The 22503-nt window shown below is 39.7% G+C and overlaps 1 non-coding gene across 1 annotated transcript; it reads right to left on the reverse strand.

Moving 5' to 3' along the window:
- Positions 1 to 11100: 11100 nt before the first annotated feature.
- LOC149815404 (small nucleolar RNA R71) lies at positions 11101 to 11203 on the reverse strand. Its single transcript, XR_016428182.1, has one exon. It is a non-coding gene; the product is annotated as a small nucleolar RNA R71 (small nucleolar RNA).
- Between the last annotated feature and the right edge of the window lie 11300 nt (positions 11204 to 22503).

Consider the following 22503-nt stretch of genomic DNA (forward strand, 5'->3'; position numbering starts at 1 on the left):
AAGCATTGAATTTCAAAGAATATTTCAAGTATTTCTCAAGTTCATAAACTCAATTTTCCAAAGTTATGCAGTCAATTTCAAAGTTTGAAGTTAGAGAAATCAAAATTTTTCTAAGTCTTATTCAAAAATCGATTTTCTCAAAATATAGATTTGCCAATGATATTTCAAGTATTTCCAAAGTTCCAAATTCAAATTTTCTAAGTTAGAATTTCAATTTCAAAGTTTGAATTCAGAGAAACCAAGTCTCTCAGAATCGATTTTCACCAAATGTCAAAGATTTCTCAAAATCGATTTTTACTTCTCTCAGAAGTACATTTTAAATCCCATTTCACGATTTTTCATGTGATATCATTTCCAAGATTTACATTTTCTAAATATTTCAATCATTTAAAGCAAACATCATGTTTTCAAATGTGCATTTTCTGAAAATTTATAGCACATGCCTGATTCTATGTGCATTTAGAAATTAGAATATGATTTAGACAAGTTGAATAGAGCAGAGCAGTAGATTGATCCTTGGTTTGATTACCCCTGTTAAAGGTGGCAGGAACGGTCGAACCTCGTATCGACAGGCGAGTCCCATTCTACGAAATTTTCCCGCATTTTAAAAACGGAGGCGAGTTATTTTCAAAATCTTTTTCAAATGTCAGTTTGACTTGCAAAAGTAAAATTTTGTGATGATAACAGGTTTGGCGACCGTGATGGGACCTGTCTTTGCCTGATCAATTTAATGCTCTACTTAGTTCAAATTGTCAAAATCGTGTTCCATGGAATGTCAGCTTTTGCTTTATGATATCATGTGAACCTAGGAGCCTAGACTTGAACCCAGCTGACATGGAATGCATATAGACTAGGTATGGTTTTGTAGGACCATATTGAGGAGAATTATTCATGCTCACATAGACTTAGGTCTAATACAACACTCCTCAATTTAGAAATTGTATGAAAATAATGTTTGCTTCTTCAAATATTTCAAAATTCTATCTCTTTAGGACTTAGAGCCTTTTGTTTTCTTGTATGTGCTCATGTTTTCAAAAACCACCCCCACCTATATTGTCCCGGTCTTCACGTTGCTGGGCTCTCTTCCAGAACCATAGTTCGGGAGAGAGCCTCACAACTGGGCCACCTATTTGGGTGAAAACCCTCCTGCCACGTACCAAGGGCCATAGTCCAACGTATATCGGCAGGTGCTCAAGGATGTTGGAAAACTTGAACCTAGAACCGGAGAAATTGATTTTATGCCACGTACATCGAGCCTTGGCTTGAGTATATAGGCATAACTAGATTGGATACATTTGATTTGAACCTTAGAGTTAGGATTAAGGTCCTACAGCCATTTCAAAATTTGTGCATCTAGAGTCAGCTTTTAGGGAATGCTGTATGTGCATACTTGTTGTAATTGAATGTGTTATAGTCATTTCTTTGTTATTTTCCATATTTTCCCAATTTTCTAAAATACTGGACGATTTTCAAAATTCCCCAATCTATGTCCATGTACTGTCCATGTTTTAAACCTTGGACGATTTTCCAAATACTTTATTTTCCATTTATTTCTTCATATTTCATCAAACCCTCGACGATTTTCCAAATTTCCCTTAATTTCCTTCAAAACTCCAGGTGATTTCCCATCTTTCTTGTCTTCTGGATCTCGAATTTCCTGCTTTATTTTTATCCTGCCTGCATTTCCTCAAATTTCCTGTATTTTCCCAAGTCTTATTCCAATTTTCCATGTTTTCCAGTCTGATGGCATCCAGTCAGCTTGATTCAGTCTTCCCTGAGGGTCACATCTCCTACGAGGTGCGACAAAGTCTTCCCGAACATCGAGTCCTCAGCACCGGATCCTTCTTTCCCCGGTGGTACTATTTATGGTTCAAGAATTTCTCTCGTATGTTTCCGAACCACTTGGACGATTGTGGGTTAGAACTGGCGTCCGCAGTGGGAAAGCAGACAGTCAACGACAACTTGATCCATGCACTAGCAGAACGGTGGAATCCGAGCACTTCTACCTTCTGGTTCCCGTGGGGCGAGATGACAATACTGATGGATGAATTTTCAGAGATTATGGGATTGCCCGAGCCAGCCGGTCAGCCTGGAGATCCATTGGAGAAACAGTTTCTGATTAATGTTAAGGGTCTGGACCCTAAGGATGCCTTAGCTCGCATGACAGGACGCAAGTCTTGGCCATTGATAGAGGAGGATGGAAACGAATATGTGGACCTGCTCGAAATCTACAGACAGTATGGGACATTTGTGGAAGTCAGCTCGTTGTCCAGGACAGCTCGAGAGAGAATTCAGCACGCGATGGTTCTGTGCACGGTAGGATTAGCTTTCTTTCCCGATGGACGGAATTACATGGATATCAGAATAGTTCAGCTTTTAAGGAGGTGGGGAAGTCGACAGACCAGCCATCTCTCGATAGCCATGGCTGCACTCGCCTTTTTATACCGAGGGTTGACTCGTTTCGCACTCGGAGAATCGATTCTAGTCGAAGGGTGCACTTATGCATTGCAATCCTGGTTCCTCCGGCATGTGTCAGTCCGAGCCAGTTCATTCAGATACAATGGAGAGAAGCTTCTTCCAGTTGCGCGATACCGGTTCTTGATCGACAACCTTCAGGAGGAAAAAGTCGTATGGGACTACTTTGATCGTCAGGAAGCGCCTCCCAGATATACCTACATTTATGGCAAGCGGTTCAGGCTACTTGGCCCGTTCTTCTGCGCATACTACCATCCAGAGCGGTGTGTCCGACAGTTTTCTCAGAGGCAGAAGCGCGTAGAGATTCGTCCACTATCAGAGGTTCTGCCAGAATTCGACCTCTCATCAGATCAGTGGTCCGGAGCATACCATTCTGCCAGACATGGCTGAGATTCCTTTGTCAGTCTCACTATTTTTCCTGGTCCTCGAGTGTCCTCTGATTATCAGTTGTGGTGGAAAATTGCCTGTCCCCCTCCCCTTTGTCGAGTCTATTATTAATAAAATCATGTCCTTTTCTTCAATAAAATTCCTTTAAATTTCATCTTATCTTGGTTTGACGACCTCGCCTAGGTAACAAGGCATACTTCCAGTTGTTTATTTTGCAAAGAATAGCAACGCAATTGTCGTAATTCCAGCGACGACTCAATCCCTAGTAATGGGATACTCTTCCAATTGTCTACCAAAATTCTCAATAAATATTTTCCTCCAAACCAAATTCCCTTCAAGAACCTAACCATCAATCCTACCTTGCAGAGAGCATCAGCAATATTCAAGAGAACATTTGTGATACCCGATGGTTCATACAAGATCCGGAAAGAAAACCTCATCAATCGAAGGTGTGGTATACTCGATCGCTTCAGAAGAGGAAATGGATTCCCCCCGATCAGCTAAAAATCAGGGACAACAGGTTGAGGATGACATTGATCCTCAAATGTACGTCATATTCCAGAAAATGATGACCAAGATGCTGGCAGAGCAAGCTGAGGCCAGTACTGAGCAAATTCAGACCAAACAGAAAGATAAGGGTCATACCGTCAAGAATATCAGCAAAAAGCAGAGTCGTCACGAGGAAATGTCTGATGAATCAGAATCAGCTGACGATGCTGACAAGGAATGTGAAAATAAACATGAATTCAAAAGGTCGACTCAGAGCCAGGGGTCGGCTTACAAATCCAAAAATCAGTCTGTTGATGACCCTACTCAGTCGCAACTAAAAGATATGATGAAAATGGTTAAAGATCTGCAGGTCCGCAATAAGGGCAAGAAAGTCTTCACCAGCGAAGACTTCTATGATGGCTTGGAGGGGGACGACAATCTGGATAATCTCCTCAGAAAATTTATCAAGTTTAATGGTTCTGGCGACCCTAAAGCTCACCTCGCCATGTTTTTCGCTGAATGTTCACGATTCAAGCATGACAATCGGGCACTCTTCCTTTGCTTCCCTCGCAGTCTGGAGGGAACGACAGCTAAATAGTACTTGGAGCACATCAACCCCATAGAGTTGAAAGAATTTGATAAGGTGGTGAATATGTTCATTGAGCGCTTTCTGTTCAATGCTGAGGCGCTCCCGACCCTCAGCCACCTCTGTGGCCTGAAATAGAGAGAAAATGAAAAGGCCCGAGATTTTATCCACCGCTGGAGGTCAGCTTGCAACAAGATGAGAGACCCCATATCAGAAGGGCATGCTTTGTCCTTGATTCTAAGCAATTTCTCGCAGCCCCTAAAAGGCCTCATCTCCACCGCACCATCCAGAACCTTTATAGAGTTAACAGAGCGAGCCGAATGGCTCGAATTGAGTATGGAGAATGGTTTCTACGAAGGTTTCACTTTCACCAAGAATAACAGTCAGAATGAGTCGAAAAAGAAGACTCATTTCACTAATTCTATCAGTAATAAACGGAATCATCGCAAGGGGCAGAATAGAGACTTCTGTTATGGGGGCAGGAGGTTCAAACAAGAATGACCAGAAAGGAAAGTCGATCCCGCAATTCAGCAAGCCGCTTCAGCTGGAGCAGGGACCAAAACCCCGAGAGAAAGTGAAGCACGAAGGATGGAGCTATGAGAGGAAGTTCACTCCATTAGATCAATCACTCGAGACTGTGCTCGAGTACCTGTTGACCAAGGAGATGGTCAAATTGCCCAGGCTGGTCGATCCTTCCGCTCCTATGGGAAAATTCAAAGACCAATTCTGCAAGTTTCATCGAACAGTGGGGCACAACACTGAGAATTGCTTCGTTCTGAAGAACATTGTTCAGGACCTTATTGATAAAAATCTTCTGGTAGAAGGTGCGGAAGATGAAAATATAGATATTCTAAAAGAGCCATTTCCTCGTCATTCTACAATAGTCATCACCAAACAGTCGTTTCAACCACAGGAGCGTATCAGGCTGTGCTCTGAAAATGATATGCAAGCTCAGCATCAAGTCCTGGTATCGCAACAGGCTCAGTCCAAGGCCCAGAAGATGGACCTTATTTCAGCTTTCAGCAAAATGAAAGTATCTGACAAGCCCGCTGGGGTATCTCCCGAGGTAGCCAGAAGTATGCCATGGCTCCCTAAGCATCTCATTAAGTCCACCCCAAAGAAAAGCGGGACATCCACTCTAAAGCCTATTACAGCATTATCCAATGTCTCAATTTTGGACTTAACCAAAGCTTCCGCTAAACATTAGCAAGTATTAAATAATCTGTTGCAGAAAATCAAGGTGAAACCAAGCATAACTCCGGAAGACATGGCCCACATAGTCAATCAGGCCATGATTAATGCTCCAGTTACTTTCTCCGATGAGGATCTCCCTAAACCTCATGTATTTCACAATAATGCCTTGTATGTTGTGGTTCGAACCAGAGGGATGACAGTTCCTCATGTGCTGATCGATGGAGGCAGCAGCCTCAATATATGTCCGGAAATGACCGTCAAAGCTTTGGGCATTAAAGAAGAAGAATACATTCCAGATCCAATCACCATTTATGGGTTCGACAATCATGGCCAAACAGCGAAAGGAAAAATTGATGATGCATGAATTGCACATCATGTAAACAATTTTTTCATGCATTTTGTGTCAAGTTTAAGGTTTTAAACCCATGTTTAGATGTGTTTTGATAGTAAGGGGCTATGGTTCGAATTTCAGAAAAATCAGAGTTAAAATGAGAGAGTTATGGCAATTTCAGTGTTTGGGCACGGATTTCGAGGTGGATCAGATCCATATCCGACCCAATTAGGTCAATTGGACCTTGGATCAACTCTTTAAAAGTCCAAAACCCAACCCATACGCCTATCCAGATCCATTTCAAAAAGTTTTTCTGAAAACCCCCCAAAAAGAGGCGCCTAGAAAATATTTTTTTTATAACATTGTTTTTGCAAATTCCAAAAAGTATAAATATACTTTTTAGAGAAGCCCTAGGCGTCTTTGGCTGTGTTTGGACGCCCCCTACAGTGACTCTACAGCAGCAGCTCCTTCCTCTCCATCTTTCCCAAGTGTTGGCCATTGAAGATCGACCTATGCTTGATTTTCAAGCATATTTTCAAGCTTTCTTTGGTTTCTTTTCCTTTCTTTCTTATTCCTTGCTGTCTTTTCACCATTTTTCTGTACTTTTGCAGGTGTAGCAGAGGTGGAGACCATTAACCTTGGGCGGGAGTGCGCAACACAACACCAAGGTGAGCCGGCCCTACCTCCATCCGGCTTTCTACACACTCCGATCGCGAATCGGCTCACATTCCATCATCGGTGGATCTCCAACGTGTAGCAGCTGCAATAGGTGCCATTTTTGGTGAAGTACAGCATCCTTGAACTGTAGAAGACGTCTACCTCCAGCCACGGTCCGCTCTTCTTCACCCCCCCGGTCGTCGGATCTTCCAAAAGGTAGGTCTTCTTCTTCCTTCTCTTCTAGATAAAACCAATTTTTGTGTGTGGTTTTTGGTTTTGTTATTTTCTGTATGTTTCTTGGTTTTCTTTTTGTTTCAACCTTAGAATAGTATTCGTGCATAGACCAGCACGTTAGACCTAGGATTGTTTCATTGTTTGCATGTTCGAGTACCGATTTTCATCACTTTTCAAGAAAAACGTGTGAATCGGCTAGAGGTTCTTCTAGCCGATTTGGGTTGTCTTATCCATTGTGTGTGTTTGTGTTAGTTCTACAGAAAAAGCCTTCAAAAAGATCAGTTTGAGTTATTTCGGGTGTTGGGGACTTGAAGAAAGGCATTTTTCATTAAAAATCGGCTAGATCCATTCTAGCCGATTTTGATTTATTTTCAATTTTTGCCTTAGTTCGGGTTTTAGCAGCCATGTTGGGTTAATAGACCCTTTATAGATCCGATTCTAGTGAGTTCTTGCAGATCTATTGAGGGTTGAGGCATTGCTTGATTTGGGTGTCTTTGATTTTTAAAGATTTTTTATTCAAATTGTGAAAATCGGCTAGAATCTCATCTAGCCGATTTCTTTTATTTTGTTTGCTAGTGGTGTGTGTGTAAGCTTCTACTTCATACTGCATGTCTGCATATTTTATTGATTTTACAGTGTTGCAAAGTGTGTTGTGGTAGAGTTAGCATTTTAGGACTACTCTAGATAATCGTTTTTATCATTTTGTGTTTTTTGTGTTTTAGGTCTATTGAGAAAATTCCAAAAATCGAGTCTTAATTCTTGATGTTTTTTTTATGAATTCCAGCATAGTGTTGTTTATGTTTGCCTTTGTGTAATTAGGAGTTCTTTTTATTAGATTTTAATTTAGTTTTATCAAAAGTGTTTGATGTTTAGTTTAATCATTTTCTTTTAGGTTGTATTTTTTTTTTTTTTAGTCTTCTTCTTCCCCAAGGAGGGGCGGCAGCCATTAGAGCTCAATTCGAGCTCTAAGCTGTTTTTGGTAATTCTTAATTGCAATTAGGTAGGTTTAATTAGGTTGTCTAGGTTCAATGTATTAGGGTTTATTGTTTTAGCCGTTTTTAGGGTTGTATTTAGGTAAGTTTTGGAATTAGGTTAGCATTAACTCCTAGGAAATCGATTTTCCATTTAAGTTCTTTTGTTCCCTAGGTATAATTAAGTCTATTAGTTTAGAAAGTAGCATCCATTGAAGTTGGCGATTTTTGAGAAGGGAGGTAATTAAAGTAATTGAAAATTGGAAAGCTTTTGGAAAAAGGATATTCTTCAAAAATCGTGTGAGGCATTTAAGGAAGATTTGAATTTTGAATGTGCATTAATGAAGGAGTTACTCCTTAACTTTGGAAAGTGTTTTGCAATTAAACCAAAATTCCAATCTAGGTTACACGATTTCCATAGAGCATTAAAAGCATTTTAATTCCATCTTGAAAAGCAAAAATCGTGGATTTCTAGATTGGCCATTTCAGATTTCCAAAAAGGCATTAAAGGCAATTAAGGAGTGTAACTCCCTCTTTAAATGGGGCGATTTTTGAGAATCCAAAGCATTTTAAAGTTTGAACATTGGTAATTATTACATTCATTTTTCCAACCTCCTCCATTAAAATCGTGAACTTTGGATTAATTGTAGCTTAATTAGGAGGTTACTACTTTAGTCTAGACCTAACCTAGTCAGACCGAGCCTAGGTCGAGTCAACCCCTAGTCTACACCCCCTTTGAGTCTAGTCAAAACCTAGCCTAGCCCAAGTCAAAGCCTAAACCGCATTTAGGTCGAGTCTAAGACCAAAGCCCAACCTTAGTCAAGCTTAGTGGAGTCAACCCTAACCTAAGTTAGGTCAACCTAGTCTACCTAACCTATCTAAGTCAAACCTAGTTGATTCAACTTAGTTCAAGCCTACCTAAATCGAGTTCATCCTAGTCTTGCTAGACCTAAATCCAAAACCCAACCTTGGTCAAACCTAGTCAAAGACCTAACTCGGGTAAAAACTTAGTCTAAACCTAGTGAGTCAAACCGAGCTTACCTTAGCCCATTCGAGCCTAGTCGAACATAAGTTGAGTCCAACTTAGTTGAGTCTAAGTCAACCTGAACCTAGTTGACTAAGTCTATCCTAAACCAAGTTCAAACCCTAGCCTAGCCTAAGTCCAAGTCAAGACCAATCCGAGATCGAGTCAACCTTAGCCAAACCCAACCCAACCTTAACTAAGGTCAAACCGAGTCCACCTAAGTCAACCGAACCTAGTTGATTAAGGTAACTCAAAACCGAATCCAATTAGTGAGTTAACCTTAGCTCGAACCTATCTCTTTCAACCTAGTCAAATCGAGCCTACCTAATCCCATCCGAGTGCATCCAAACCCAAACTGAACCTACTCAAGTCGAAACCGATCCTAGTCGAGTCAACCAAGTGAAACCTAACCTTAGCCTTCGTTCTTTAGTTAAGTAAGTCATTTCTTATTATTTCTTTTGATTTCTATATTAATTAGTTTATTTATCTAATTTAGTTTTAGTGTAGAAGTGTGTGTACGTATAGCGTATTTATTTAGTATGTATGAAATGTGTTTCATTGTGGTTTGAATGATAGTTAGATATTAGTTAACTTAGTAGTTAGATCGTATTTCATTATTGAGCATAGTTGCATTTCTATTGTTAGTTAACTTCGTTCTAGTCATAAATTGCTTGTAGTGTTTTGTTCGTCGTGCATTTAGTGTTTTCCTAATATTCATCTGCATATACACTGTTATACAATGTCATTTAGATTGCATTAGGTGTAGATTACATTTGATAGGGGGTAAATAGGTTCATAAAGTGAATAGTGCACTCAAATAAAAACCAGATTTTTGCCCTGTCGCAACAGAATTATTTTCTGAGCAAAAATTCTGTGTTTTCCAAATTTTTTTCTTCTATTCACTTTATTAACGTGTTATTTAACTGCAGACCAAATTTCAGTTCATTCGGAGTTGATTTGGTCTGATTTTTAAGCGTTTTGTGAAAACCGCTTTTTCTGGATTTTAAATTACAGGACTGACGATATCCTGATTTTTCCCAGATTTGAAACGCTTATATCTGGAGTTCCAGATACTGTTTTTCAATTCTGTAAAAACTGTCAATTTGTTTAATCTGTCAGTTGCAGAACAGAACAAATTTTGGGAAAATCGGACCTCGTTTGCCCTGTCAAACAGTGGTTTTCCGATAACCTGTCAGATTGCTAGTTTACACTAGTTAGGGGCAGTTTCGTAATTTTCTTAGTTTCGGCATTTTAGGTTTGTTTTCAGTAGTTTCTGTATTTTAGAATTTGCATAATCATCATACAGCATTAGTAGAAGTAATTTGGTTAATTTTAGAATTAATTTAGTATTTTATTTAATTTTTGTTTGATAAGTAGCATTTGTTTATTATTTTCGTAGAATTAGATATAGTTTTAGTTGTTGTTTGCATAATTAAAATAGAAAACTAACTTTGTACTTTTCTGCATTTTTAGGTTGAAAAGCATATTTAGTTTCCAGGGTTATTATACAAGTGAGAAGATTCTCTAAGTGGCGAAAAGACAGAAATACCCTTGGTGTGGAGCAGAAGACTGAATGCTTGTTTAATGTTCTTTTAGTGCTTAATTGTAGTTGTATTCACTTTATAATTGTAGATTGCCATTTGATATTAATAAATTAAATTTTCTAGAATTGTAGTTATTAATTCCTGTTCCCTGAGGATCGACCCGTACTTACCACTTTGTGGAAAGTCGGTTTTTATATTTTTGGTTGACGATTTTCCAAAGTTTTATTGAAAATAAGTGTTTTAAAAAAGAGCATTCCAAAATATCAACCAAATTTTGGCGCCGTTGCCGGGGAATGGCGAATTAATTACTTTATTTCTTAGAGTTTAATTTATTATTATTTTGTTTTAGTTAGTTAATTAGTTGTTTTCTTTTTAGTTAGTAGGATTAGTAAGTGAATATAGGATTAACATAGTAAGTAAATATAGGATTCACATATTGTTCTTTTTAGGATTCACTTAATTATCATTCTGCAAGGAGCGATTAGACAGGTGGGTTTTAGAAAAACATAGTTTGTGATTTCCTGTATTTATTTGTTTTAGCATTTTAGAATAGTTTACTTTGTTATTTAATTATTTAGTATAGAATTCTGACATAGCTATATAGCATATTTGTTTGTTTTTAGTTACTGTTATTTTCTTATTTACATTTTAGTATCTGTGCTAGTTAATTTTTTTAGTTAGGTCGTTTGCTTACATCTGGTCTTAGTACCAGTGTATGCAGGGTCGACGAGGTCTAGGAACCCCATTACACCCATTTGTTGACAACCCAGAGAGAATTTTACATTCTCATCGAAGTTCGGCAACAATGGCTGACATGGATCCTCCACCTCCACCCCCAGTTCTTTCACGCCCTCTGCGGGAATACTTCATTCCCACAGACTATGTTCAGGCATCCTGCATTCGGAGACCCGATGTAGGAGCGCCACATTATGAGATTAAGGCCAGCATTATTCAAATGCTTCCATCCTTTTATGGCCTTAGTCATGAGGATCCCTACCGACACTTAGATGAATTCCTCGAAATCTGTTCTACTGTTAAGATACAGAATTTCGATGATGATGCATTAAGGTTGACTCTATTCCCTTTTTCATTGAAGGACAAAGCCAAGTATTGGCTAAAGTTCCTAGATTCTGTAGAAATAGAGTCCTGGGATCAGTTGCAACAGGAGTTTCTTCGGAAATACTTTCCCATTGGTCGCACGAACCAATATCGTAGAGCCATCACTAGCTTTTCAGAGCTAGATGGTGAGCGCTTTCATGAGACCTGGGAGAGAATGAAGGATCTCCTCAGGAAATGCCCCCATCATCAGGTGCCGAAATGGCAACTGGTGCAGAGTTTCTATGATGGATTGTCTGACAAGAATCGTCAGATGATCGACTCTTCATGCGGTGGGACATTCATGCTGAAGAGCGAGGACGAAGCATGGAGGCTATTTGATACATTGGCCGAGAATTCACTCCACCATGCTTCGAGCTCTCATTCTGATAGAGCCACACCCAGCATTCAGAAGAAAGCTGGTGTTCTTGAGATTGGTCCATCTACTGCACTACAGTGCAAAGTAGACATGATTGCTTAGAAGCTGGACCAGCTTCTCTCAGGACCATCCACTACACAGCAGGTGTGTACTCTTTGTGCCAGTCCGACACACGAGATCACTGAGTGCCCTTCAGCAGCTCAGTACCCTGAATTTGTTCAAGAACAAGTTCAGGCAGCTCAGGGTTACGTCAGACCGCCAAATAACCCATTTTCATCGACATATAATCAGGGTTGGCGTAACCATCCCAATTTTTCATGGAAGAATCCACAGTCTTCTATACAGATGCCTTCTTCCTCTCAGCCAGTTCGGCAGCCATCTTTTACTCAGCCATTTCAAAGACCGAACTATGCTCAGTCTTCTTCTTCTTCAGTTCCTTCCCCGATTCAGCAGGAGTCTGCCCCGCAGACATCTTTTGAGGAGAGACTTCTCCAGGCATTCCAAGAGGTGAAAACCTCTAATCAGAATGCCTTCGAGAAGTGTAGCCAGATTTTGAGCTCGCATACGCAGTCCATTGCGAAGTTAGAGTCGCAAATGGGACAGTTAGCTGAGGCTATTAGTAGGAGACCCGAGGGTATATTGCCGAGTCAGGCTGTCATGAACCCGAAGGGTAAGGACCAGATGACTGGAGGCCTATTTCATACTGAGACACAGCAGCAGGCTAAATCAGTTATAGCCTTGAGGAGTGGACGTGAGTATCACGTCGAGAGCAGAGAGCGAGAGAGTAGAGAGAAGATAGAGGAGCCAGAGACCATTGTTTCACCTACGTCGGCTCAATCATCATCCCCATCCCCATCCCCATCATCACCTTCATCATCTTTATCCTCAGAGAAGAAGAAGGATAGAAGTGAGCCTTCTCGCAAAGAGGAGGAGCCAGCAGAGTATATTCCCCCACCACCCTATCCCAAAGCATTAGAGTCTCCTGGTTATAGAGGGAAGCAAGGTGCGAAGATCCAGGACATGCTTGATATCTTCAAGCATGTGCAGATCAACCTACCTTTGCTCGATGCTATTCAGCAGGTGCCGGTTTATGCCAAATTCCTGAAGGAGCTATGTACGCAAAAGAGGAAATCCAGAGAGCGAGTTCCTAACAGGGTCCATCTGACTGAGCAGGTGAGTTCAGTACTTCAGCATCAGACACCACCAAAGCTCAAGGACCCTGGAGCCCCTATCATTGCTTGTACTATAGGGAACATCCAGATAGAACGCGCATTGCTCGATCTTGGAGCAAGCGTGAACATTCTGCCCGGATATTTCTTTGATTCTTTCGGGCTAGGTGAGATGAGATCGACTCCGATTACACTTCAACTGGCAGATCGTTCCGTCATGGTACCGAGAGGTGTCTTGGAGGACGTGCTAGTTAAAGTGGATGACTTTTATTTTCCAGTCGATTTCATTATCCTTGATATGGAAGGAGTAGACAGCCAGCACCAGACTCCGATTATTTTAGGCAGACCATTCTTGGCGACTGCCAATGCATGCATCAACTGTAGGACTGGAGCCATGGATCTCTCATTCAGCAATAGGAAGGTAAAGCTGAATATTTTCAATGCCGCAATGGGACCAGCAGGAGACATGGACTGCTTTCATGTAGACATTGCACAGGAGTTAGTGGAGGAGCAGCCCGAGTTGTACATTACTGAGGATTCTTTAGATTTGTACCATATAGAGAAGAATAGTTGTGTAGATAGTGTAGATGTGTCTAGAGTGTCGTCGGAGAGACCACCTTGGGGAGCGGTCAGGGAACCTCTTCCACCACTTGTGGAGACCCCCGCCAAATCGTCGATCGAGTCGCCTCCGAAACTTGAGTTGAAACCCTTACCAGATTCACTCAAGTATGCATACCTCGGAGATGATGAGACTCTGCCTGTGATCATCTCGTCCTTGCTCACTGAGGAGCAGGAACATAGATTACTGACTATTCTCCGAGAGCACAAGGCAACGATTGGATGGGGAGTTGCTGATCTAAAGGGGATTGATCCTTTATTCTGCATGCATAGGATCCATTGTAATGAGGAAATCAAGCCATTTAGGGATATGCAGAGAAGGCTAAATCCCAACATGAAGGAAGTGGTGAAGAAAGAGGTGGTGAAGTGGTTGGATGCCGGAATCATTTACCCTATTTCTGATAGTCAGTGGGTCAGTCCGATTCAAGTTGTGCCAAAGAAGTCAGGACTCACTGTGGTTGAGAATGAGAAGGGTGAGAGAATTCCGATGAGGACCACTACAGGATGGCGAGTCTGCATCGATTATAGGAAGTTGAATGTGGCAACTAGGAAAGATCATTTCCCATTGCCATTCATTGATCAGATCTTAGAACGACTCGCAGGACAGAGCTACTACTGCTTTCTAGACGGATATTCAGGATACAATCAGGTAGCTGTCCATCCTGACGACCAAGAGAAGACCACGTTTACATGTCCTTATGGCACCTTCGCATTTAGACGTATGCTTTTTGGGCTTTGTAATGCCTCGGCTACTTTTCAGAGGTGCATGCTTGCTATCTTCTCGGACATGATTGATGATGTGATGGAAGTTTTTATGGACGACTTTTCTGTGTATGGCTCTTCTTTTAAAGATTGCCTCCACAAACTTGCTCGAGTACTGAGTAGGTGTGTGGAGACCAATCTTGTCCTGAGTTGGGAAAAGAGCCATTTTATGGTCCATGAGGGGATTGTACTTGGACACATTGTGTCCAAGCGTGGTATTGAGGTTGATAGAGCGAAGGTGGAATCCATTTCTCGTTTGACTCCACCCACCTCTGTGAGGCAGATTCGATCATTTTTAGGGCATGCGGGATTTTACAGGCGGTTCATAAAAGATTTCAGCAAAATCTCTCGACCGCTTTGCACGTTATTGGAGAAAGACCAGCCCTTTGTTTTCGGTGAGGATTGTATGAAGGCCTTTGAGATTCTCAAAGAGGCCTTGATTACTGCACCTATTTTGAGACCTTCAGATTGGACTCTCCCATTTGAGATTATGTGCGATGCTTCTGATTATGCTATGGGGGCCATTCTAGGACAACGCATTGATAGGAAGCCCTATGTGATCTACTATGCGAGTAGAACTCTGTCTGAGGCACAGATGAATTATACTACGACAGAGAAGGAACTACTTGCGGTAGTTTTCGCATTGGATAAATTTAGGTCCTATTTACTTGGTTCGAAGGTGGTTGTCTATTCTGATCATTCTGCATTGAAATATTTGTTGAATAAGAAAGACACCAAACCGAGATTAATTCGTTGGGTCCTACTACTACAGGAGTTTGATCTCGAGATTCGAGATAAGAAGGGAAGCGAGAATGTAGTAGCAGACCATCTTTCCAGACTGATCGTGGAGACCACGCAGGATCAGAGACCGATCAGTGATTCTTTCCCCGACGAGCAGATCATGTCAGTCAGTACATCGCAGTTACCCTGGTTTGCAGATATTGTGAACTATCTGGTTTCGAGGCAGATACCTGAGCATTGGAACAAGAATGAGCGTGAGAGGTTCCTATCTCAGGTGAGGCACTATTATTGGGATGAACCGGAGTTGTTCAAATACTGTGCAGATCAGATCATTAGGAGATGCGTTCCGGAGGAGGAATACCAATCCATTTTGAATTTTTCTCATTCGTTAGCCTGTGGAGGGCATTTTAGTAGTAGGAAGACGGCTGCAAAGGTTTTGCAGTCAGGATTTTATTGGCCCACACTCCACAGGGATGCTCATGAGTTCTGTAGGCGATGCTTGCGATGTCAGCAGATTGGAAACATGTCCAAGAGGGACATGATGCCCTTGCTGCCGATTTTGATAGTCGAAATTTTTGATGTTTGGGGCATTGATTTCATGGGACCATTTCCGCCCTCATTCGGAAATTTATATATTCTGGTGGCGGTTGATTATGTGTCCAAGTGGGTCGAGGCTGTGGCCACCAAGACCAATGATCACAAAGTAGTGCTTAAGTTCATTAAGCACAACATTTTCAGTCGTTTTGGAGTGCCACGTGCGATGATTAGCGATGGTGGCAAGCATTTTAGGAATGTTCAGATAGCTTCTCTGCTGAGAAGATATTCTGTCAATCATAGATTCACCACTCCATATCATCCGCAGACTAGTGGACAGGTTAAAGTGTCTAATAGGGAGATTAAGCGAATTTTAGAAAAGACAGTTCGTCCGGACCGCAAGGATTGGTCCCAGCGCTTAGATGATGCACTTTGGGCATATAGAACTGCATTTAAGACTCCCATTGGCATGTCCTCGTATCGCCTTGTATTCGGGAAAGCATGTCATCTTCCTGTCGAGTTAGAACATAGAGCGTACTGGGCTATCAAGAAATTAAATTTTGACCTCACCCAGGCTGGCAAAGAGAGAGCACTGCAGCTCTCAGAATTAGAGGAACTCAGAAATGATGCATATGAGAATGCCAAATTATACAAGGCTCGCACAAAAGCATTTCATGATAAGCATATTGTCAGAAAAGTGTTTGAGCCAGATCAGAAAGTGTGGCTATACAATTCTCGTTTATATTTATTCCCAGGGAAGTTAAGATCGAGATGGACAGGTCCATACATTGTAAAAGAAGTATTTCCCCATGGAGCAGTGACATTATTCGGTCCTATGACCCAAGGTACATTCAAAGTAAATGGGCAAAGACTGAAGCCATTCATTTCAGATGCCTTACAGGATGGTGAGTGTGAGATAGTGCATCTCACGAAGGCATGAAGATTCGACCAGAGGGATGTATCATATGTACATTATTTATTTTTCATTTCAGAGTTTTTATTTATTTAGTATTTCATTTCACATGTGCTAATTTGTGTTTTGATGTATGCAGGATGAACTTAACAATTAGTGTATCAATTACCAGGTACAGAGAAGAGTTTTCAAAGAATTCAAGAATCAGAGGAAAATCAACTTCAAAAGCTCAGAGCAAATCAGGTTGTATCTATCCTTTCTCCCATATTTTTGTTAGTGTCTTTTAGTGTGCATTTGCATTACATTTTTATTCATTTTGTATGCCACTAGAGACAGTGTCATTCAAGCATGGGGGGGTGGTTTAGATGCATGCACACAAAAATACACAAAAATTTTTTGTATGACTGGTAATCAAAGTAGGCATTTAAGAACAAAGTGTAGCATATATGATTGTTTTTGGCATAATCTAACAGTTTAAAAATTTTTTAAGCCCCATAAATTTTTTTTTCTGAACTGAATCAAATATAGTAGTTGTTTATGAGATAATTCAAAGAAAAGATAGTATTTGATTGTTAGAAAATTTTGAATCACTTTTGTATAAGTATGCACAGTATGTTTTGTGAAAGAAATAAGCAATGGAAAGATGTGTTTGAAAAATGAGTTTAAAAGAATAGAGTTACGTTTAGTTGTTGATGTCTTCGTGAATCCTAGTAGTAGAACTCAGACACGAGATGAAGTGTTTGAGTATCTTAACGAAAAGGATAACGAAGGAGATCATCTCTTGTCTAAGTCGATATCTGTGGCCTTTGTAGTTCGAGTAAGTAGAATCTGAAGGGTGTTTTACATCTGGTGCCCCAAAGCCGGCTGGTTTGGGAGCCACCGGTTCGAAAGCTTGTTACATGGACTGCATAGAAAGCCTAAGAGATAGAGACATTGCACATGACAAGAGGAAGACTATACGTAAACTATTAGAATAGAAGGTCTAGTGACTCGAGCAATTAAGTCCGAGGGATACTCTGTATCTAGTGCCCTAAGGTCGGCCGACTTGGGAGTCACTGACCCAAAGCTCGCTACACGGGTCACGAAAACTGACTATTCGAAATAGTGCTCATACGAGAAGATTGCGCAAGAAATCAAAAGTTGAAAGAAAAAGAGAGAGTGAAAATGAAAAAAAAAAAAAAAAGAGAATGTGCAAAATGAGAAAATTTTCATTGCTTAAGTATATATGTGCATTACTGTGCAGAAAATATACAAGTGAGAATAAATGAGTAAAACATGAGAATATTTGACTTTCGGAGAAAAATCATGAACTAGCTACAATATGAGAAAAGTGAAAGAAAAGAATTTTTACTGTGGAGGCATTAGATTTTTAAACTTGTTTTGAGAATGTCAATTACAGGAAAGATTTGTTACAACTGCATTCTTAAGAGCCTAATATTTTTGAAAGATCATCCTTGCATTTTATTGATGTTTGTGGGTAGCATCGCTGCAAACCCTCACGAGACCTTACTCGTCCACTAGTGTAAGCTAGGGGTTTAAAGGGCTTGTTGCATACGCTAAATGCAACCGTGATTCCTACGAAAGTGAGTTAGTATTATGCATTCATGCTTAGCATTTCTTGTCTTTAGTGCATATCATGATTAGGGTTTGTTAAGGGACTAACAAACATTCAAGCATGGGGGTATTTGATGATGCATGAATTGCACATCATGTAAACAAGTTTTTCATGCATTTTGTGTCAAGTTTAAGGTTTTAAACCCATGTTTAGATGTGTTTTGATAGTAAGGGGCTATGGTTCGAATTTCAGAAAAATCGGAGTTAAAATGAGAGAGTTATGGCTATTTCAGTGTTTGGGCACGGATTTCGAGGTGGATTGGATCCATATCCGACCCAATTAGGTCAATTGGACCTTGGATCAACTCTTTAAAAGTCCAAAACCCAACCCATACGCCTATCCAGATCCATTTCAAAAAGTTTTTCTGAAAACCCCCCAAAAAGAGGCGCCTAGAAAATATTTTTTTATAACATTGTTTTTGCAAATTCCAAAAAGTATAAATATACTTTTTAGAGAAGCCCTAGGCGTCTTTGGCTGTGTTTGGACGCCCCCTACAGTGACTCTACAGCAGCAGCTCCTTCCTCTCCATCTTTCCCAAGTGTTGGCCATTGAAGATCGACCTATGCTTGATTTTCAAGCATATTTTCAAGCTTTCTTTGGTTTCTTTTCCTTTCTTTCTTATTCTTTGCTGTCTTTTCACCATTTTTCTGTACTTTTGCAGGTGTAGCAGAGGTGGAGACCATTAACCTTGGGCGGGAGTGCGCAACACAACACCAAGGTGAGCCGGCCCTACCTCCATCCGGCTTTCTACACCCTCCGATCGCAAATCGGCTCACATTCCATCATCGGTGGATCTCCAACGTGTAGCAGCTGCAATAGGTGCCGTTTTTGGTGAAGTACAGCATCCTTGAACTGTAGAAGACGTCTACCTCCAGCCACGGTCCGCTCTTCTTCACCCCCCCGGTCGTCGGATCTTCCAAAAGGTAGGTCTTCTTCTTCCTTCTCTTCTAGATAAAACCGATTTTTGTGTGTGGTTTTTGGTTTTGTTATTTTCTGTATGTTTCTTGGTTTTCTTTTTGTTTCAACCTTAGAATAGTATTCGTGCATAGACCAGCACGTTAGACCTAGGATTGTTTCATTGTTTGCATGTTCGAGTACCGATTTTCATCACTTTTCAAGAAAAACGTGTGAATCGGCTAGAGGTTCTTCTAGCCGATTTGGGTTGTCTTATCCATTGTGTGTGTTTGTGTTAGTTCTACAGAAAAAGCCTTCAAAAAGATCAGTTTGAGTTATTTTGGGTGTTGGGGACTTGAAGAAAGGCATTTTTCATTAAAAATCGGCTAGATCCATTCTAGCCGATTTTGATTTATTTTCAATTTTTGCCTTAGTTCGGGTTTTAGCAGCCATGTTGGGTTAATAGACCCTTTATAGATCCGATTCTAGTGAGTTCTTGCAGATCTATTGAGGGTTGAGGCATTGCTTGATTTGGGTGTCTTTGATTTTTAAAGATTTTTTATTCAAATTGTGAAAATCGGCTAGAATCTCATCTAGCCGATTTCTTTTATTTTGTTTGCTAGTGGTGTGTGTGTAAGCTTCTACTTCATACTGCATGTCTGCATATTTTATTGATTTTACAGTGTTGCAAAGTGTGTTGTGGTAGAGTTAGCATTTTAGGACTACTCTAGATAATCGTTTTTATCATTTTGTGTTTTTTGTGTTTTAGGTCTATTGAGAAAATTCCAAAAATCGAGTCTTAATTCTTGATGTTTTTTTTATGAATTCCAGCATAGTGTTGTTTATGTTTGCCTTTGTGTAATTAGGAGTTCTTTTTATTAGATTTTAATTTAGTTTTATCAAAAGTGTTTGATGTTTAGTTTAATCATTTTCTTTTAGGTTGTATTTTTTTTTTTTTTTAGTCTTCTTCTTCCCCAAGGAGGGGCGGCAGCCATTAGAGCTCAATTCGAGCTCTAAGCTGTTTTTGGTAATTCCTAATTGCAATTAGGTAGGTTTAATTAGGTTGTCTAGGTTCAATGTATTAGGGTTTATTGTTTTAGCCGTTTTTAGGGTTGTATTTAGGTAAGTTTTGGAATTAGGTTAGCATTAACTCCTAGGAAATCGATTTTCCATTTAAGTTCTTTTGTTCCCTAGGTATAATTAAGTCTATTAGTTTAGAAAGTAGCATCCATTGAAGTTGGCGATTTTTGAGAAGGGAGGTAATTAAAGTAATTGAAAATTGGAAAGCTTTTGGAAAAAGGATATTCTTCAAAAATCATGTGAGGCATTTAAGGAAGATTTGAATTTTGAATGTGCATTAATGAAGGAGTTACTCCTTAACTTTGGAAAGTGTTTTGCAATTAAACCAAAATTCCAATCTAGGTTACACGATTTCCATAGAGCATTCAAAACATTTTAATTCCATCTTGAAAAGCAAAAATCGTAGATTTCTAGATTGGCCTTTTCAGATTTCCAAAAAGGCATTAAAGGCAATTAAGGAGTGTAACTCCCTCTTTGAATGAGGCGATTTTTGAGAATCCAAAGCATTTTAAAGTTTGAACATTGGTAATTATTACATTCCTTTTTCCAACCTCCTCCATTAAAATCGTGAACTTTGGATTAATTGTAGCTTAATTAGGAGGTTACTACTTTAGTCTAGACCTAACCTAGTCAGACCGAGCCTAGGTCGAGTCAACCCCTAGTCTACACCCCCTTTGAGTCTAGTCAAAACCTAGCCTAGCCCAAGTCAAAGCCTAAACCGCATTTAGGTCGAGTCTAAGACCAAAGCCCAACCTTAGTCAAGCTTAGTGGAGTCAACCCTAACCTAAGTTAGGTCAACCTAGTCTACCTAACCTGTCTAAGTCAAACCTAGTTGATTCAACTTAGTTCAAGCCTACCTAAATCGAGTTCATCCTAGTCTTGCTGGACCTAAATCCAAAACCCAACCTTGGTCAAACCTAGTCAAAGACCTAACTCGGGTAACAACTTAGTCTAAACCTAGTGAGTCAAACCGAGCTTACCTTAGCCCATTCGAGCCTAGTCGAACCTAAGTTGAGTCCAACTTAGTTGAGTCTAAGTCAACCCGAACCTAGTTGACTAAGTCTATCCTAAACCAAGTTCAAACCCTAGCCTAGCCTAAGTCCAAGTCAAGACCAATCCGAGATCGAGTCAACCTTAGCCAAACCCAACCCAACCTTAACTAAGGTCAAACCGAGTCCACCTAAGTCAACCGAACCTAGTTGATTAAGGTAACTCAAAACCGAATCCAATTAGTGAGTTAACCTTAGCTTGAACCTATCTCTTTCAACCTAGTCAAATCGAGCCTACCTAATCCCATCCGAGTGCATCCAAACCCAAACTGAACCTACTCAAGTCGAAACCGATCCTAGTCGAGTCAACCAAGTGAAACCTAACCTTAGCCTTCGTTCTTTAGTTAAGTAAGTCATTTCTTATTATTTCTTTTGATTTCTATATTAATTAGTTTATTTATCTAATTTAGTTTTAGTGTAGAAGTGTGTGTACGTATAGCGTATTTATTTAGTATGTATGAAATGTGTTTCATTGTGGTTTGAATGATAGTTAGATATTAGTTAACTTAGTAGTTAGATTGTATTTCATTATTGAGCATAGTTGCATTTCTATTGTTAGTTAACTTCGTTCTAGTCATAAATTGCTTGTAGTGTTTTGTTCGTCGTGCATTTAGTGTTTTCCTAATATTCATCTGCATATACACTGTTATACAATGTCATTTAGATTGCATTAGGTGTAGATTACATTTGATAGGGGGTAAATAGGTTCATAAAGTGAATAGTGCACTCAAATAAAAACCAGATTTTTGCCCTGTCGCAACAGAATTATTTTCTGAGCAAAAATTCTGTGTTTTCCAAATTTTTTTCTTCTATTCACTTTATTAACGTGTTATTTAACTGCAGACCAAATTTCAGTTCATTCGGAGTTGATTTGGTCTGATTTTTAAGCGTTTTGTGAAAACCGCTTTTTCTGGATTTTAAATTACAGGACTGACGATATCCTGATTTTTCCCAGATTTGAAACGCTTATATCTGGAGTTCCAGATACTGTTTTTCAATTCTGTAAAAACTGTCAATTTGTTTAATCTGTCAGTTGCAGAACAGAACAAATTTCGAGAAAATCGGACCTCGTTTGCCCTGTCAAACAGTGGTTTTCCGATAACCTGTCAGATTGCTAGTTTACACTAGTTAGGGGCAGTTTCGTAATTTTCTTAGTTTCGGCATTTTAGGTTTGTTTTCAGTAGTTTCTGTATTTTAGAATTTGCATAATCATCATACAGCATTAGTAGAAGTAATTTGGTTAATTTTAGAATTAATTTAGTATTTTATTTAATTTTTGTTTGATAAGTAGCATTTGTTTATTATTTTCGTAGAATTAGATATAGTTTTAGTTGTTGTTTGCATAATTAAAATAGAAAACTAACTTTGTACTTTTCTGCATTTTTAGGTTGAAAAGCATATTTAGTTTCCAGGGTTATTATACAAGTGAGAAGATTCTCTAAGTGGCGAAAAGACAGAAATACCCTTGGTGTGGAGCAGAAGACTGAATGCTTGTTTAGTGTTCTTTTAGTGCTTAATTGTAGTTGTATTCACTTTATAATTGTAGATTGCCATTTGATATTAATAAATTAAATTTTCTAGAATTATAGTTATTAATTCTTGTTCCCTGAGGATCGACCCGTACTTACCACTTTGTGGAAAGTCGGTTTTTATATTTTTGGTTGACGATTTTTCAAAGTTTTATTGAAAATAAGTGTTTTAAAAAAGAGCATTCCAAAATATCAACCAAAAATCTTCCTAGAGATCTTCATTGACTACTCGG

This window comes from Nuphar pumila, chromosome 15 (assembly GCF_984573655.1).
Source record: "Nuphar pumila chromosome 15, dmNupPumi1.hap1.1, whole genome shotgun sequence".
Lineage (NCBI taxonomy): Eukaryota > Viridiplantae > Streptophyta > Magnoliopsida > Nymphaeales > Nymphaeaceae > Nuphar > Nuphar pumila.